Below are 20,848 nucleotides of genomic sequence, written 5' to 3' on the forward strand. Positions count from 1 at the left end.
AAAAACGTCGATTATTTTTTCACCTACCAATATTAGGATAATATAAATTAATTCTTGATGCAAAATTTAACACATTCAGTCAACGAAAGCGGTGTCAGTGACCTCTAACTATTTTTTCGAGTAAAAATCCTACCAAAGATTTATCAAATACTGACCCGAACCATTAATCTCGCATTACGCTTAACAGCTGGGAACAGGCCGATTTGTTTAGTAGGCGATGCATTCGGAACTGTCTTTTGTTGAGCCGATCGGAAATTGACACATAAAACTTTTATGGAACCGGTATCTGAAAAATTACGCAACTACCGCGCACACGGCCGAGATTAATGTTCGGCAGGAGCATTGTTTTATGGGCGATGTAGGGCATTTTTTAAGTGCAATTTCCTGCAACGCAACTGGATTTATGTCTGGGCCCGAGTGATAAATAAAACGCATGGCACAACCGACACTAGAATTTTAATTTGGCCTTAACAGCTGGCAATTGGCTACGAGGATATACGTCTTGGTGCTTATCGAAAAACGGTTTTGTGTCGTGAATTATACTTAAAGGCTCGCTGATGAGGCGAAAAGTTATTATGGCCTTTCGTCGATTAATAAACGCTCAAGGATTTTTATTGCCATTTGGAATGGTGGGGTCTTTCATTGTACGAACTTTTATAACACGACATGAATAATGCATTGTAATATTTATTCTTGGTAGTGACACGATTGCGGTGTTATTACCATTCTTCAGCTATCCGTATTGATTTATTTGTTTGTTCTTTGGATGCTACTTTTTTGTTTATATATCATTGAGTTATATCGACAGTATTTTGCGGTTTCCATCTGCAAACACACCTCAAATTATGTAAAATTCTTATTTTCACTGCGTTATTTTAAGCCATAAATAATATAACCAGTTAGAAAACTATTTTCGTATTCATTATATACACTTTATCAACTTCAATCATGTAGTTGGTAGACGTGGTATTCAGAATAGTTTAACATTTATTCTGGATTGAAGCAATAAAATTTTATTTACTTAAAAAAGTTACAGTAAGTTTCGACTAGTTGTTAAACACATCAGAGAGGAAGAACAACATTAAAATAAAATTTAAAATTTTGATGCGAGCTTTTGCTGATAATGTACTAATCTAGAGCCTAAATGATGATAACATAAACCACCTAGAGAAAATTCAGAAGAATCATAGAATCCAACACTAGAAAAATAGGGAATGGTATTGAACAAAAGCAAAATAAAATGTATGTTGATAGGTCAAGATATAAATATCAAAATTAATTTAAATAGCTGGGAATATAAATTGAAAGTATCGGCTAGCTTTCGAGAAGGAAATTAATGTCAAAATAATTAAATTAGTTAATGAAAAAGACAAACGAAACAAAAATAGAAGTTTACACAATGATATATAAACTAACATAGCACCCCACTAGTATACTGGTGGGATTATTCCACTGCATTTACAGTGCATGGAAAAGACAAGCTCAGAGTGTCTGAGAAGCAGGACAGGAAGGATAAAGTCTAGAAGACAACCTAGGAGAACTTTGAATAAAGGTGCAGAAGAAAGGGGATGCAGAAAAGATGAAAAACACCGACTGCAACAAGAACATTAAGCAGAATCAAGAAAGAATGAGCCGTATATGTACACGTAATATAAGACAACAGACTCAAAATATAATACACCTACTTCACTTAGTTGTTGAAAAAGCATTCTTCTTCTTATTGATTAAAAGTCAACAGCATTCTCATTCAACTTTGCTTACAAAAGAAAATAAATGCAATCATCTTCCTGCGACATTCTGCATCCCTATATGACAATGAACGAAGTATATACGCTACTATATTGTATTTATTTATTTATTTATTTTTGGTCTGGAACCGGAAAGGAGAATCCTGTTACGGACATCTTATTGGGAGGGAGATCGGGGCTGCCCACTAAACCGTACCCTACCAGCTGATCTTATGATACTGACTGATCCTCCTTACTGTTAGTAAAGTAACACCGTTAAGAAGTACAAGGGCCAGGCGTCGTTTTCACACCATGCAGCTCGCGGTTCTTGAGATAATCGCTCGCCGAAGAAGGAGAATTTGGAGTTAAAGCACGACGGGACAGTGTCGGCTGTGATATAATTTCGCCAAGAGCCGAGAGAGACCAAGAGTGGAGAAATATCCCGAATAGAGCTCGGATATAAAATCGTAAACTTGAAGGACGTCTGTTTTTCTATGTATTTGATTATTCCTGACGAACCAGGGGACATTGATTATTCTCCCGAGAATTTTGTTCTGAAAAACTTGAAGATGTCCTACCTGGCAAGGTGAGACGTATTTGAGATAGACATTAATGCCATATAGAACGACTGATCGAACCAGCATCTTGTACAGAAGATGAATATTTATTGAGAGAGGAAGCCTGCCGGCCCGGTTGATGAGCGAGAACAGCAGATTGACCTTTGACCTTTATTGAGGGACCTTTGAATCTGGAAGCTTCACCTTTAACAACTTGCGATTGAAGACAAGACCGAAATAGATGGCCCCTTCTGACCATGGAATTTCAGCGTTCCCGATTTTAAGACGCGAAATGCTCGGTACCAAAATGCTTCTTGTGGCAGAAGATGGGCTGGGTTTTCTGTGGGTTGACTTGCAATCTCCCGAAATGGAAGCACTTGGCCGTCTTATCGATTTGTTTTTGAAGCCTGCCTTGGATGTGCGGTGCTACTCTTGAAGAAGCAAAGTAAGCAGTGTCATCTGCGTAAAAATTTGTCTCAACCTGTTGTTGAAATACTTTCCATCTTACAAACAAATGTCTAATTTTTTAAATGGATATAATAACTTCGAGAGAACTTTTAAAAACGCATAAAAGCAAAAGGAGATTATGTTAAAAGTATTTTAAAAACTCATGTCCTCCTTATTTTTGCCAATAATGTATAAACAAATTACGCTATACTTCTGAATCTTATAAAGGAAATATGGAAAACTGGTTAAAAATATGTTTGCTTCAATTTTTTTACTGCAAAATATATGTTCCCATCAAGTAAAAAAGGTATTGGCAACTATTGGTATTTTATTAAAGTAAAACTTATTTTCTAGTTTAAGAAATATTTGGAAAATAAACCCTTAACTTTGTTTATGTCCAAACAGCTTTTATGATTAAAAATATAATAGAAGCAATGTATGATTTTATAAAAATAATAAGAATTTTCAACAAAGAAATTTCTGTTTTCAGTAAATAAGCATTAAGAACACGTAATTCGTAGTTTGATGCCTCTGGACTGGTGATATTAACAGGATACAATAATAAATGGAACTAATAACTACAATTAAACCTAAAATTGATAAATATAACATTTCTAAAGAACTTCTGAGAATTCCAAATAGTAATTTATTTTAATATATAAATGAGGTGATACCTATATATGTTGCATATTAATTATTCAATTATATAACGTTAATTATATATAATAGATTGTAAAAAGATACCATACGGTAACAAAAAAGGACGTAAAAAAGTGTAGTTCTCTCTGAAATAATCTATCTATTTCTTAAGCTATTTGAATTTCTTCTTTTTTTTTAATATAGACCTACATTCACTTCAAAATCTCGAACCTTAATACAAAACGATTTTGTTTAATGGTCCACGAATAATCTCCTCTTGCAACATATGACTCCATATCAAAAGTAAACAATTATCTACTGCGAAATTCGCTTGTTTCTGATCTATAAAGGCACTAAACCAAATGTCTGTTTTAGTTGGTTTATATTTACGTGCCTTTTGTTGGATTTGGAAAACTATCAACGTTATATGTTGGCAAGGTTTGAATAATTCAATAACTTCACGTAAATATTTTTTTGGTGTAACGCTAATGTGGCATAATATTTGTGTAAAAAAGTGTTAATATATTTAGTCGTAAAATCTACAACTTCTTTGTGTGTAATAGTAAATTTAAATGAATTGTTTTGAAGCTTTTAACGATGTACATATGAATTTAAAATTAAGTACATAGATATATGGAATGGTTAAACATTGGTTACAATCTAAACATTTATTTATGTTAAACAACAAGATAATTAACGTCATTATGAACAATTATTTCATGAGGACTCTTGACATTTTTATTATCGCACTCATAAAAAAAAACATTTGCTCTTATTTTTTATATAATATCTGACATTGCTACACTTAAGTCTACAAACAATGAGACAGAGTATTCTTTAAGTCTGTTTGGAATCAAACGTATGTCAGCTATATTTTCTAAAAGAGTTTATAAAACAAAAACTATTTATTTACTTGAAAATATTATTTTATTTAACGAAAAGGACTCTTGGTAAAAACATACCATTCTGTCTCACTCATTCTTTCCACTTCATCATTTAACAAACAGTCTGGACTGGAGTTTTACATAACATCTCTCTCCTAAAGGGATGGTCGTCAGTCCGTCTGGACAGCTTATATAGTGGCCTTACACCTTGAACTGTGGTGCATGTGCCAGGAATCCAAGGACTAGGGGTATTGTTCAAAGCTTGAATGTTTCTTACATGGAATAGTTTATGGAGAGGGGTCATTGAACACCTTCAATCCACCTTTTGTGACCTTATAGATTAAGCTGCTATACTTTTGACCGAACAACACTTAACTAAACAAGAAGCGCTTCAAGTAACTGCGGAATGATTGCTAATCCAACGTCAACCTGTCTCTTTTTCTTTATAGTTAATTAGAGTTCAGTTAATTGAATAAATTCAAAAGAGAACAGCCTTATGATCTCCCTGAAATCCTACCGACTGCGCCAGTTTTATTTTGTGATAGACTTGTTGAAAGACTGTTGAAGAATATAAAAACTATTAAGTTAATTGAAAATATTATTTTAAATAACAGAAAGAAGAGGCTACTTACTCGAACGGCAATACCGACCGACACCGAGGATAAAAACAGACCAACCCGTCTCACTCGTTCATCATTCAAATCTAAAAAACAAATGGCCTGATAGTCCGGGTATATTACATAACATGTCTACAATCGTTATATATGTGTTATTATTTTCTCGACTATTTATCTACATCAATTCAGTTTCTTATTAGCTCTTGTTTTAAAAAAATAGTAATGCTTCAATTTGGTTTCGAAAATATATCGTTTCATTTGGTCTAAATTCTGGTTAAATACTCTGATATATATGTTGTAATGTTTTTCCAAAAAAACACCCACACATGAAGTTTTCTACCTAGTTTCAGTAAAAATGAAAAGATTATACCAAAAATAATAATATTGATATTCTACAAGAAAAATAACCAAACTAAAAAATCCCTAGGAAAGTAAGTTTAGAAGTAATTTTAGAGTTAAACTATTTGCTCAACCTTATGATCCATTAGATCCATAGCCCAACCATTAGATCAACTTTTTGGAGCTAAACCACCATATCTGGCAAAAGTAGACAAAAAAATGCCTAATGAAAAACACAACAATAAATTACAAGGTTTTGGAAACTGGAGTAAATATCCAGAAAGATGCTAAAATATAATAATTTCTCAAACATTTCACTGAAAGCACCCGGAGAAAATAGGTGAATAATTATTTAAATAACTAAGAAATAGTGGCGTATTGTCTATAATAACTAAGCTTTAATCATAATAGCAATAAATCTTGATCAAGATGCATATCGAATGGTTCCAGATTCAGGTTAGTGTGATTTTTTATGTGTTCCCTGAACGTGGTAAGTTTGAAGACAACCGGTTTATATCTAGCTAGATGTACGATCAGAATATAATTTATTTCTTAACATAATCGAGTACGACTCGTACAACTTATGAAACTATAATTTAGTTCATACGTGATATTATGGTGTCAATTTTTTCCAAGTTTGTGAAATCGTAATTTCTACATTTACAACTCATCATAGCAATTCGTTTCAAGAATGGAGAAAGTTAGATGTGCAATGTGTATTAACTGTTGGTATTGTTATGACTGCACGCAAGAAGTGTATGGTTTACAAAACTAGCAGACATTAAAGTTTAAATGACTTAGAACAAAAACTGGATGTATGAGAAACACATATAATGTTTAATTTTATTATTTTATAACATTTTAACATCCACGTTTAATGTGAAGAACAACAGTACGGTGAAAGTGGTTTTACATGAATATAACACTGCATTGATGCACTTTGACATGAGTTTTGGTCAACCATAAAAGTAAAAAACACAAAGATTTTAAAAACTTTCTTAATAAAGAAAACGTAATTATATGTAAACAAAAATTTCAAAGGCTGTGAGACAATTAATTTGGATGATCTTGGAATGTTTACTGACATTATTTAAAAAATGGGAAAAAACAGTGTAAGCTTGTTTTCTCATCTGGCTGGTAGAATTTTAATTTCACAAAAATTACAGGTACTTTGACTGTCTGTTGTATCTTCTCTTCAGCCAGACTATTTGAAAAGTATAATCGAGTAAACTAATGGCTGATAGTTACAATAGGTAGATTAAATTATTTATTCCTATTTAACCCTATCTATCTTTTCACTTTTGGAGCTGAACACTTTACATATTGGAAAGTTACTCTATCGGATTTTTGTTTATAATGTGTAGGGGAAAAAGTTTCTTAATGTATATTTCAGACACTAATCAGTATCTGTTAAATACACTAATAATTTTCATAAGGTTCGAATCCTGCTGGGTTATAAATCTACTTTATGTTAGTGGTTGTAATTTTAAATGTCTTTATAGACAACAGTGAAATATCCGACAAGGACTAACCATCCCAGATACCCCACTAACCAAGCTGGGTAAGACCATGGGTCTTCTGGATGGTCTCTCAGTCGGTAGGCTTCATGTTGAGGACCGTGGTTCGAAGCCCACGTTAAACAGTAAGTACAGTCCAGATAAAACCTCGTTGGTAAGAAACAGACTTCAATTTAATCAAAATAATGCCACTTTTCTGGATAACCCAAAATTCCTTCAAAGTATAACTTCGGTGAGTTCTGAAACAAAACCTGAACCAAGTGTTTTTCACAAGCTTCACTTGCAGCTCCCCTTAGGAGATCAATAAATCGTTTGTTTTTATCAATGGCGTATGGCCATCGTTTCGAAATAGCTCGATGACTTTTAAAGGGACTTCTACTTAAATTAAACTGGAGACGTAAAGTGCAATTTATCTCTTGTGCTAACCAAGTCAAAAATTATTTCATACCAAACCTGAAAACATACCCAAATTCCCAATAAAGACCCAACCCAAATTCAAAGACAATTGGTAGAAGCGTTAAATGAAGTCCAAGAAATGATTACGGGCAATGGAGAAACTCGAAAAGATGGGAAGATGGGTTTAATCAATTTAATTCGGACAAGTGGAAAATCGAAAAATGGTCTGTCTGCTGCTTCAAAAGTATAACTGGAAGTAATTTGTGCATCGAATGGCGACTGGTGATGAAAAGTGGATTTATTTTCAAAAACCCTAAGTGCAAGAAATGGGTACGGGTATGGGTATCACCTGTCGAAGCCGTCCGATCGTCTCCAAATCCAAATCGTTTTGGTCGCTATTGGACAATGTTCTGTGTTTGGTGGGACTAGAGTGGCGTGGTATATTACAAGTTGTTGAAACCTGGTGAAACTCCGACTCTCCAAATCTTGTCCTTGACTATCAACTTTTCGCATAAATGAGACACGCGTTTGCAGAGTCTTCGCCAATTTCGAGGAAGCAAACAAAATAGATCTATAAATGATTTTTCTCTATGGACAAACAGTTTTTTTGGGATAGAAATAGAATACTTCAATACCAACTGGAAAAATATTCGTCAGAGTTATTGAGTATGACGGAATCTATGATCTAATAATTCCAAATCACAAAATAATGAATAGCTGTCTTACATTAATTAACGAAATTATATATATACTATATCACACTCAAATAATAATTGATGTTTATTTCTGCACACATTTCCAGTTACTTAGAAGGTAGATAAACACCCGAGAAAAACTATTTAGTCCACAAACATAATTATTAATCAGTACTGGTGATTTATTTTCACCTAATCAGGTGTTTCGTATCGTAAAATCTCGTTTTTATCTTACACAATAACTATATAAATAATATCACGGCGAACAAGGCGAGAGATATTTGCATTAACAACCAATCAAATTGGACAGCTCGAAAGAATAACTCACGTTTCCGACGGATTTTTATCCCAATCTAATTAATTGCGGTTATAATACCTTCAAAAACCTACGTGCAATCATTAAGTAATCAAACGCCTAACAGTTTTCGCGTTTTCTGAAAAGTTATTAACATATATCCAGTGGTGTCAATTAAGTTCACGGAAATCTCCAAGAAAAATGGCCAGAGGAATTTAGATTAGAACGTTATAGCAAAATTACGAACACAAGAGTTGGACGTTTGTTAATTTATTCACGTTATTTTTCAAGTCAAATTGAATTAATATTTGGGCATAAAAAAACTGATAAATGAGTATAGTTGATATATACTACCGTTCAAAAGTTTGGAGAGAATAAAGTAATTTAAACAAAACGACAATAAAACAGAGAAGCATGATTAATTACAATCAAATTTAATCAAACCTTAGACTAACATTTTTAACATTATATTTAGTACAATTAAAAGAAGTTGATTAAAATGGCCCTTATTTTCAATTACTTGTTCACACATTTTACTCATTATTGGTTCAGTATTTATTTCAATATTCAGAAACCAGAATATTACATATTACGCCTGAGTTGATCCCCATGGGTATCTTCTTTACATCTCTGTCACTCTCTATTATCATTCATCACTTCTTCATTCTTCAATGTCCTATCAACTTCATCCCATATTAATTCACTAGGAGAGATATCGGCAATTGTGATCGTCATTTCGTTATTTCCAAAATTTCATCTTTTCGTGTTTACTCTAGGAAGCTCTTGACATAATTCTGACGAATGTTTAGGGCTATCGTCTTGTTGACACTAAAACTTCAGCCAGATTAGATTAGATTCAGTTTCGAAGGCATTTTATTATATTTTCAGATAGCCTTCTTTATTCAGATTTCAATCAGTTTCAGTCACATGACCGGATGGATTGGATATTTCATCTATCATTTGATTAGACACAGGAACCCATCTATTGGATCCAAATATCTGAAATTTGAACTCGTTCATCCGTGGGACATTTTTTCAGTTTTTATTGCGTCCAGTGTTCCAGCGTCCAACAAACAGTAATCGTCCCTTTACAGTTCTAGTTGAAGCTGTTTCTTTTCGTGTGTCATTTAAACTAGCTTATCCTCTTGCTTTGTTGTATATTTGGGCCGTCCACGTCTTGATTTCGTTCGGAAGCTTGTTTTCGTGTAAGAAAATAATATACACCTACAATTCTACAATTTGGCACATAGAATATTAGATATGCGCTTATGATCTGTTACATGTACATCAAATTTTGAAATTTTAAAACCATATTTAGAAGATGATTCCGCCAGTTTTATGATATCAACAATTGGCAGTATGGTAACGAAAGAACAATTGATAAGAACTAGTAACTTTGTTGATAATTGTTATAAGCACGGTCATAAAAATAATAAATTAACTAAAATAAATTTATTTCAATATTTATTGCAATAATTTTTATGTCAACTTTTATAAAAATATGCAGTTGAACATGGCCTAAGAAAAAACCTTAAACGAAACTGAACTTAAAATGTGAAAAATACTAACAGAAAGAAGAATTAGCAACATTAAAATAAGCAGAAATTAAAAAAAGAAGTATTCTAGGTTCATTCAAAGGAATGCTAACTGATAATGTCGTACAGTGGTACTTAAAATATTCCAAAAAATTAGTTATTTTGCTGAAATTGTAGAACTAATAGTATGGAAAATTTAATTAAGGTTTTCATAGTTCTAAAAAGCGACAGAATTAGAAATACAAACATAGAAAAAGACATAACAAAACTGAGTGGGTTGAGTCATGTATGAGAAAAATGTTAATAAAATCAAAATGAAAACGGTCATAAAACTGAAGTAATAAAGGAATCTAACATTTAGTGTAAGATAAAGTTCTATGAAAATACCCGGTAGAGTGTTATATTGATATATTCTCAAACAACTCAATAAATTAAATCAACTTTCAACCCGATATCTTAAATCAAGCACCAAAAGATACCGGACCTCCGAATCCGAACCAAGGTTGATTAATTATGTCTGAAACTCGAATGAAGCAATTAATTAACATTCATCCAGTTAGAACAAAACCGCGAAAGTAACGATGACAAATTTAACCTAATCTATTTCGATTAAATTTGTACTGAAGTCTATTCGATTTAAAAGTCGCATAAATTACCAGCTTATAATATATAACGGCGGGTTGAAAGGGGTAGTGATTTGTTACTTTCGAATTCATTGGGCCATAACAGGTCGTGACAGCAATGAATTACAGAAACTAAACTAAAACGAAACAAGAGAATAGTTAGTTACTGAGTATTTCTATTTATAATTGTATATAATTCGTTTTTGTTGGTAAAAGAAAACCGCTGATTTTGTAGACACCATTTATATTGATTTATATTCTTCGGGTCTATATTTTTTAGCATACAAATAGTAAATCCTTAAACTACAATATAACAATAGATGAATTACCTATGACATAATTCATCATCTATTACTTTGATATCAAGTTGATCACTTTATTGACACTAATTATTTTTAATATTTCTACATAAATTCCTACAGTGTTATTTTCTTCATTTGTTTCAGTAACGGTACCATTTTAAAATTTCCCTGCATATTCTCTTATTTTTCCCCGAAGTGTTTTCCTTATTTTATCTCTAGAAACCTTCAGATGGCGTTGCACGTTATTGTTATAAACATTTTTTGATAGACGCTTAAGTAAATCCTAAAAGTTTTTTTTATCTTTGTAAGTCCACAATCTGCCCTATAGGCAATAAGTATTTCTTATGTCTATATTATATATACATGGCATGTAGAAAATCACTTCATTAAGCGATCTCCTGTATAGAATATTATCTTAATTAATTAGTCTTATTCTAAAGCTTATTCTAAAGTCTATATATGTCCAGTAATCAGATCAGGTGGTGTTAAACGTTTTAGTCTACGCACTTCACTATCACGTCGCATATTTAGCTGGTTAGCGAGTATGTTGAGATATTCTCTTTCGAAGTACTTCACACAAACCCGTTGAATTACACTCGTTATAGGTTCAAGAGGAATATCGCGTTGTATCACTTTATTTGAAATATAGTAAGGAGCATCAACAATGGTACGCAACAAGATTTGCTAGCTGTACCCCATGGTTGGATTCCATATGACCAAAGAGGTTTGAGTATAGACTCATTCAGCTATACCTTGTTATCTAATGATAACTTGGATTTGCGCCCGATGAGCCAATCCTAAAAGTGAAATATTAAACATGTTTTAAGTGAATATTTTGAACCCAATGAATACATTTTCTGAATAAGTGTAATTGTTAGTTTATTTCAAATATTAATAACAATTGAAAATAGATAAAAGGTACCAACTATTTATAGATTTCTAATATATTTATCTTTTTTTTTAGGTAAGACTTCATTCTATTAGAAGAAGAGAGATTTTGCTACAAACCATATTCTCGATATAATAGGTATTTATGTTTTTGTTATATCTCGTATATTTTTAATATCTACACATTTTTGAAAATTATACGCAAATATCATATTATTATCGATAATTATTAAGCACTTAAAACTATTATATAATCATATTTATTTGTTTATTCCATATATATTAGCGTTGGGAACTATCGACAGAAAATAGTCAAAACAGTCGAAGCAATAGATAGTCGCAAAATTGTCGAAACAGTCAATAGTCTACAAACTAGCTAGACTGAAAATACTAATAACGCTTCGACTGTTTTTTTTTTTAATAAATTAATCAGAAAATTAAAAAATATTAATAAATATTAATATTAATATTAAATTATATTAAAAAATATATTTTCAAAAATATTTATTTAAAGAATATATTTTATTAGTATATGTTATTTAATTGTAAACTCTACAAATTCAAATATCAATTTATTGGCAGCTATGTATCAAGATCAATATGAGTCATAATTGATTAAGGTATGATACTCAAGTACTACCGCGAATTTTCTTTTTTTTCCCTCAGTGAATTCAATACTACTTGAACGGGGAAAGTTCACTCGAATTCATATAAGGCGAATATATTAGAATAACCGAAGATATGAGGTTATTAATTCTCTTAAAAGCCATACCCATTTCTTGAAAAAATATGCTAATTTTTGAACATCAGCTTTTTAATTTTATTGGTGTTTTCAGAGTTTCCAATCTCTACTGGTCTAGATATAACGCCAATATAACTGAAATTAGCCTATTAATGCTTAAAAAGCATATCTACCTTTAATATTTTCTATCGTTACATTCCGCGACAAAACTTTAGCGCACAACAAATTTTTAATTACAAATCAGAATTTAAACTAATTTGGATCTTTTAATGCTGATTACAGATGAAATTAAATGATCAGTAGGATAAAATACAAAAATTTAATGCAACATAAATTGTAAATATAATGAATACAACTAGAAAAGTCATCATGATTTATTTAAAAATCCGGAAAATACCCTAAGAAATCCAGGAGGTTCGCCAAGGGTTATAAATAACAGAAGGTAGAGAAATAAACGACCGAACGAATTTTGTGAATTGATTCAAATTCTATCTTAACAGCCAACGAAATCTCTTCTGTAGCTGACTAATACCAAACATAAAAAATGTTCTAGATCTCCTATATAATGTTAGACATTTAAGAAGAATGAAAGTTTTACAGGAACAATCTTTAAAAGGAAAACGTAAATATGAGCGCTTACATTTTACCAAAGAACATATGTCTTTGAAAAAAAGTAGTGTCATGTACCATTTTCAGACGAAAATCTTCAATTTGTCTATCACTAAATGATATAAATATTACTATCGTGATTTAAGAAAAGATCAAATGATTTTAACTCGTAAACAGCTGTTTGCTGCTATGGATTTTGAAGAAATAAAATTCATTTCTGGTCATATTAATAGTATAGGTTATCTTATATTAAACGACGAATATGTAGGTAAATATGGAACAAAAATGTGCCGGTCAGAATTGTAATATTTTTAAGCCAGATAATGCTGCTTTTTATACTGCGAAACTCATTCAAAAACTATTTTCAGCGCATAATTTTTAAATTTTGCCGGCTTGGTGCCCACTGCGCGCTAAGGGCGAAAGAACCTACTATTGCGATAGAGGCGAATCCTGCTGAGGCATGGTCGTAAATTTATGTTTGTGATTATTTAAAATTTGTGATTGTCCTGGAGTGTAGAATCCGACAAGGAAAGTGATCCCAGTCACGCCAGTAACCAGGCTGTGTAAGACTGAATGTCTTCTGGGATGATTTCTTAAGTTGGTCACTCGCCAGTCAGTAGGCTTAATGATGAGGACCGTGGGTCGAAACCCACGTTAAACTTTAGGTCCAGTCCAGATAAACCCGTAGTTGGTAAAAGGAATATATATATATATATATATATATATATATATATATATATATATATATATATATATATATATATATATATATATATATACATATATATATATATATATATATATATATATATATGTATATATATATATATATATATGATATATGTATATATATATATATATATATATATATATATATATATATATGTATATATATATATATATATATATATATATATATATATATATATATATACATATATATATATATATATTTATATATATATATATGTATTGTATATATATATATATATATATATATATATATATATGTATATATATATATATATATATATATATATATATATATATGTTATATATATATATATATATATATATATATATATATATATATATATTGGGTTTTGTTTTATGATTAGTTTTTGGAGGCCCTTTGATCGGAAATTTAGACTATCACAGGTTATTTTACGTTTAGTTTAGAAGATATATATAATCAACTAAATCAATAAAGAATATTTTTAAAAGAATAACAAGTAGATATATGGAGGCTATAAAATGGTTGATTGATTCCAGAGTTTCTGCCTAAAGTTTTAAACAATAGGAAACAAAACACGATTTATATCTTCATGTGAAAACACTAATCACGATATCTCGATAAAACCATTCCATTAGATGACATCAAACTTGAATAAAGACAATGAAACCGCTGTTCTGCCAATTTAGTATTATATATGGTGGGTTCGACACCTTGCGCACAATCAACGTGAATAAAAACAAAGCAATCAAAGACCGAATGGTAACATTTTCACAATTCGCCGAACTGATTAGCATACACGAACACAAACACCTGTGGCTGCTCGAGCATAAATAACTTTTTTTTAATCGGGCGTTTTTCCGCGCAGGAAAGCCTTCCCGTTCGAAAGCAGTTCGTCACCCTGCCTGGTAGCGGTATTGTAGTAGTTTTTTTTTAATTAAACATTATCATTAGGGATAATTATTGTTTACGGACGAGTTGCGATTTTTCGCGCGTGTTTTATCTAGCCAGCCGTGAAGCGGTCGTAAGAATGTACGATTACAGCTACAAGAGTCCGACAATTATTATGTCAGACTATATTTGAAGGCTCATTAGTTCGGTTTCTTTATCGAAAGGAAATTGGAGAAAATGAACTGAACTATTTGCAGGTTTTACCTCGAGAAACACGCGTGGTAATGTTAGCAAGGCTGCAACATGATTCCTATCTATAGGTTTTATATTCATTTTTAAGCTGTATATTATACCAGACACATTTCAAAAGTACTATTGTTTTACCTAAAAGTCCATAGCACATATTTTACAACTAATTACTGTACTGTAACTATCCAGTAATTTCTCCTTCACGTTATTCTTAAAGTTCAGGTCAAATATTTGAGTCCTAAACGTAATTCACATTTGATGGATGTACTCCCATTGGGGCACTCCACGTAGTGTGACAATATACAAAAATATCAAACAGTTTTAATACTTCCACAGTCCTTTTGGGTGCTTTTTAATATAAGCAGACAATTGCATTCAAACTTCTTTGATTCACGCAGAGAGTCCTTTGTCTTCAACATTGCACTGAATTAATTTAATTTTGAAGCTCTTAAATAAATGTCTACTTGTTGTTTCCAATAAAGTACAATTCTCATAAAAAGCCTGAACAAGAATTGTTGTTCTTCATCTATACATGCCGTATAGCTGTACTAATTTATCTGCTTACATTTTCTGCTAAAATTAAAAATTTCCTACCAACTGTTGTTGCAATCTGTGTTATCAAATATCAATTAATAACACATGGGCTGAAAAGTCTCGAGCGTAACAAAGAAAACGCGTTTTACTTTGTTCAAAATTATATTTATTAAAATAGGCCTGCCACCAGTTGCTGTCCACTCAAATGACGATCGTTTTACTTCTGGAGTTAAACAATGGGTCCATGCTTTATCCATTGTCACATATCGACGCCAAAAATCCGGTTTGTAACTCCCATAGTCAAATGCTTATGCAACATAAAATCAACACGTTTTTTTGATATCTTTACGATGTCATCTAACTCATGCAACTTTTCTAAAACATTTTTCGAACATTCAAAATGATTTTGGGTATTTTTTTGAAGGGTATTTTTTGCCATCAAGAAGCAGTGTAAATATAAAACACAATTTTTTTTGATCCATTGATGTTAACAAAATTTTGTCACTCTTAACACAATAACATTGATATTAACAAAATTATCAGTAGAATATAGTGAAGTTTTAACAGCTTCCTTTTGAAAGTTAATACTAACTAAAAAAATGGTGAATACAATGAAACTAGCGCCATATTAGGCCCGGGAATCTTTAGCCCATGTGTTAGATCATATGAGACTACATATATCATCGTAGTTCAGTAATCTATATACTATATTATATTATGTAAAGCTGGAAATACGATTTTGTATAAACTATGTCACTTAAATATAAAAAACTATTAAGTAAGTTTAGTGAACATTTTCCATAATAATTATATTTGGAGCCAAATAACTTTTTAACCCACAACCAATCTACTACTACAATATAAGAAATTAGAGTCAAAGATATTAGAAGACATGAAACTTTAATTGATCAATATTTTAAGTTTTGTCAATAATACTCTATGTTTTATTATGGTAGAACTTTCTATAAGATTATTTTGATATTTTATTTGTTATTTAAATGTCGTGTTGCTAAATTATGTAAATCTTTTTCTAAAATCAATATTCTATTCACTAGATTTATAGAAAACATTTAGTGTGGCATATTGAGAGCAGATAGGGATAAATTTTATGATATGTTAAATTGAAAATAACAATAATCATCAAAAAATTAGAATATTGTCCAGGTGCCATTATATCTTCAAATGAAGCTGGCACTCATAGTGTATATATAACAGAAATTAGGTATAAAATTGAAAGACTATAATATTACTCAAACCTATAGAACAACATTCTTAACAAAAATATGAATTAAGACGCTTCTATTAAGGAAATAAGTGTTTATTGGACTGAGTATTTGTTACCGTGTATCAGAGATATTTCGCAATTAATATTTCTTAATGATTGCGTGCAAAATCCGATCACAACGCCATGGGAGTCAGACAAGTGCACTAAGGAAACGATCTGACCCAGATAACGTATATTGTCGTTAAATAAAACTTCATAAAAAAAGAACCATTATCAGTGTCCGAAAATAATATCGAAACAGACTGTTATTACCGTCCGATCGTGACATATTTTATTATTATTTTTTAATGGGCCATTAAAAGGCCAGATCCCGGACTTTTTTGCTTGTTACGGTCTGTTTACGTAGGCCGTATTCGATAATTTGTCAGACAATGTTGATAAAGCATCTTCGTGGCGGTTCCGCAATGGTCCATCATTGCTTAATTGATATTATAACCCTAAAAGTATAATTAAAACAAAAAATTGTATTCATTTTCTTTTTTTTAAATCTTCTTTTCAAATGTGCATTCCAAATAATTTTTATTTACTCTTTATTTTGAAGATATAGATATTTACGATGTTAGCTAAATTACGCAACTTCTTTTGTAAATTTTTTTGGATTTTTGGACGTCTACTGTGTTCTGCAACATCGGTGTCTCTACGGCCACGCTGGAAGTCAGCAAACCGACATTTTACTGTTATTTCTGGCGCAGTGCAGTCCTTATAACATTTTTCAAGCCATTGCTTCGCTTGAACGGTATTTTTTCCATAAAGAAGTAGTGTAAAATTAAAACATGAAATTGTTTTTGATCCATTATTTTGAAAATAACAAAGATAATATCACTCTTATAATAATCACACACACTTATCTAATTACGTAAGGACTACTACTCTCAGAGTCATGAGTATTTATGAGAAAATTCTGAAAAATAGCGCCATCTATCTAAAATCAGTAGTAGTTAAGTCGCTAAAAGAATAACAGAAGTAAGGACTACTACTCTCAGAGTCATGAGTATTTATGAGAAAATTCTGAAAAATTATCTAAAATCAGTAGTAGTTAAGTCGCTAATAGAATAACAGAAGTATACGAGACCATATATTTAGTATATATTAGGTAGAAAAAGTCATATGGAGCATATAAAGTGGACAAGGCTCTTAGTGAAGCAGTGATCAAAATTGAAATGTATCATTTTTTCGGATCTTCGCACGCTTCAGATATTTAAATTTCTCTTAAATTGTTTGGTTATATCTTAAATGAAGTTTTTAACAACCTTCAAGCACCATTTTTCTTATTTTTGTACATTCTTTTATCGTTTATGAGTCTGGAAAGTCAACTAGAACTCATCTACTATCTCTCGATCGTCTTGGAATGCTTGATAACATTCATGTGCTTGTTATTCTAATACACACAATTCGTCGTAAATCTTTTGCAACATGTTCAATCATTCATGATTCAATTTACTCTTTATTTAACCAAGGAGAAGGTATAACAATAAAAGCTGTAATAAAACGTTTAATGAACTATACACAACGAGAGTCAGATGGTGACGAAAACCAATTAAGATGATTTCATAAAAACAAGGTTGCTTTATATGAAAAATAAATTAGTTTCGAAACGAGACTCATTGCGTATCCAGAACAATTATTATTATCGAAATTGTGCAACTAAACTAGAGAAAATAAGCTTTCGGTTATTTTCATATCGCGTACACAAACACAACGCATTATTAATCTTGTATGTTACCAAAACTAGAACGCATTCGACAATACGATGGTTATGGTGTCACTTTTTAACATTAAGACGACTAGAATAAGAAACCTGATAACAAAACCTGTCTTGTATGTCGACAACATAAAAATATCATGCTGTAATAACTTTATTATGTCTGTGAGGTAATCGAACAAGTGTACGAACGAGAAATGCAAACAGGTAGTCATTTTATATTAGACCACAATTACCTTGGCGCCATCTTTCACACAATTTCACACAAACATCCTCCGGCATTTCGTTGTTTCGTAACCAGATCTACAAATAATTCAATACAAGTAAATTATTTAAATCAAAAACTCAGTGAATCTAAACTGGTTTAATCTTCAATCACCTTGATCTCTAAAGCTCATCAGTACGTCTTATATTTCCGAGATAACAAGACTCTTATTTCTATTAGAATTCATTTAAGCATTAATGCAGTTATATAACTTGTTTATCTGAACAGTCATTCTTTGGTTGATTATTCATTAAACATAACGGGGACAAAAAACTGACGATGATCGAAAACAATAGAAAATGTGCTGAGTAATTTAAATCAACTACTTTAAAGAAACTGTTACAAGATCACTGTTACAATTACCAAAAAAACACGGTAGGGTAACCTACTTGCGAAAAACTACACTCTAAATTCCGGACTCGTTGGCCTTACTGAAATATTTTCTTTAATCTCCCAGGTAGATGGCGTTTTTTGGTCTTTTTAGCTTTCCGGCGTTCACATTCCGCATCTGACTGCAATCTAAATTCATCAACGACAGTCAATAAAAACGCTATTTACTAGTCGTTATAAAATAATGACGGTACTCGCTAACTGCTGTATATTTATATGGCGAAACACCATGGTGGTTTTAATTATGACTGACTCCACTGCTGTGAAAAATGACAGGCTCGTGTATATTTAAATAATGTTACAAAGGACTTCTTTCTACAGTTCTATATGTAAAAATAACTCTTAAAGATGTGTATCATACATAGATTTACTAAGGTGACAATCATCCTTATAGTTACCTTGCTTTTTTAATTGAACTTATTAAAAACTAGGTTACATGTTGGTCACTATATTGGTACTTTTTTAGAATTGCAACAACGTATAAGTCATTGTCCTGTTGAAACATAATGTTTTCATCTTTAATCAAGGTAGTTAGCTGTGAAAGATAATCGTGTAATAACTCTTGCTAATTAGTAGCTTTCGTACGACTACTGTTTACGCTGAATGCTACATATAGTTATCTGTTTATCAGGTGTGTCAGTAATTAGGTTTTTTTTTCTCTAAAAGAAAACACGTTATTAGAATATGTCAAAGGATAGTTAAAATTGACCATTTGATTCTACACATTTTGCCCATCTCTCGGGGAACTGAAGGATATTGTTCCAAAAGAACAGTTTCTCCTTTGAACTAAAAGACTTATCAAGACATTTTTTAACTCTTAAGTGCTGCGTTGCAAGTGCGAAAAGAAGGTAGCACGTTGTCATGATATAAAATCACCTTATCATGCCTTTGAGCCTATTGTGGACTTATTATTGGCTTACTATTAACTGTTTCTCCAAGTTTCAACAACTTATATCAAACGACACAAACCTATTCCCAGCTATTTGGCTTTTCAGTCGATGGACTGGCTTTGCTAGGTGATAAAAATTATTTTTTCGCTTGGGGTTTTCCAAACAAATCCATTTTATCACCCGTTACTATTCAATGTAGAAATGACTTTGTTTCATACCTTTGAAGTAGCATTTCCCTGACGATGCTTCGATTTTTTAATTGCCTGCCATTTAGTTCATATGGCACCCATTTTGTCATCTTTTGGATTTCTCCCATCGCTTATAATCGTTCATAAATTGCGATTCGGTCAATATTCGACTATTCTGCCGATTGTTTTTGAGTTTCTGTTAGGTCTTTCAATACAAGAGTATTAGTAATTCCGCATCTTCAAACCTTTTCGGCCTACTAAGAAGTTGTCTAAAATATTGAAATGTCTACATTGTTCTACGGTCTATGTCCGTCATAACTGATCATTGATTTATTAGAAAAAACCAATCTTAATATTGACATTATTAAGATTATTCAATTAAGACATAATAATTTTGCAATTATTAAAGATAACTGTTTTAATGACCAAATACTTTAAAGTTAAATACTATACCGAATAGGAGGATAATAATTTAATAGAATTCATGAATAACAACAGAAAAAAATCCCTCCATCATGTTCGATATTCTATTTGTAACTGTTTCTGTCTCGCACTTCGTGATCTTTTACTTCCAACTGTCAGGGAAGAGCAGAATCACGATTTTTTTCCATTAAAACATAATGGTTATGCTAACTATTTGTTTACTTACTGAAATAAGGGAAATGACTCAGCATTGAATTAAAATGGTGATATTATTCTTACGTTAAAGAATAACTGCATTTAAAACGGTTTATCAAATCAAAACCAACTATTAAGAATAAAACTATGGCAAATTCGGAATAGGTAAAAATGAACATGTACAAGAACACACATGTATTATAGTAATATGAATTCGCAAATTTTTAATAAAACATAAAAAGTTTTAGTTGTTATCTTACGCCTAAGTTATATACCATTGTCCCATGTATT

At 31.4% G+C, this 20,848-nt stretch overlaps 1 protein-coding gene across 9 annotated transcripts in view; it reads left to right on the top strand.

Moving 5' to 3' along the window:
• Positions 1-20,848, top strand: part of rols (zinc-RING finger and ankyrin repeat domain-containing protein rolling pebbles) — a 394,615-nt gene that overhangs the window by 307,119 nt on the left and 66,648 nt on the right. For 4 of the 9 annotated variants that reach the window (XM_076395772.1, XM_076395813.1, XM_076395784.1 and 1 more), the window contains one exon: positions 11,538-11,600. The exons of the other annotated variants lie outside the window; for them this stretch is intronic. The gene's annotated coding sequence lies outside the window, so the exon portion shown is untranslated. The remainder of the gene's footprint in view (positions 1-11,537; positions 11,601-20,848) is intronic. 9 annotated transcript variants of the gene reach the window in all.

The sequence above is a fragment of the Rhynchophorus ferrugineus genome, unplaced genomic scaffold (genome assembly GCF_030347505.1).
Source record: "Rhynchophorus ferrugineus isolate W39M unplaced genomic scaffold, kcgeb_rfMv2 rfM1, whole genome shotgun sequence".
NCBI classification, from domain to species: Eukaryota; Metazoa; Arthropoda; class Insecta; order Coleoptera; family Curculionidae; genus Rhynchophorus; species Rhynchophorus ferrugineus.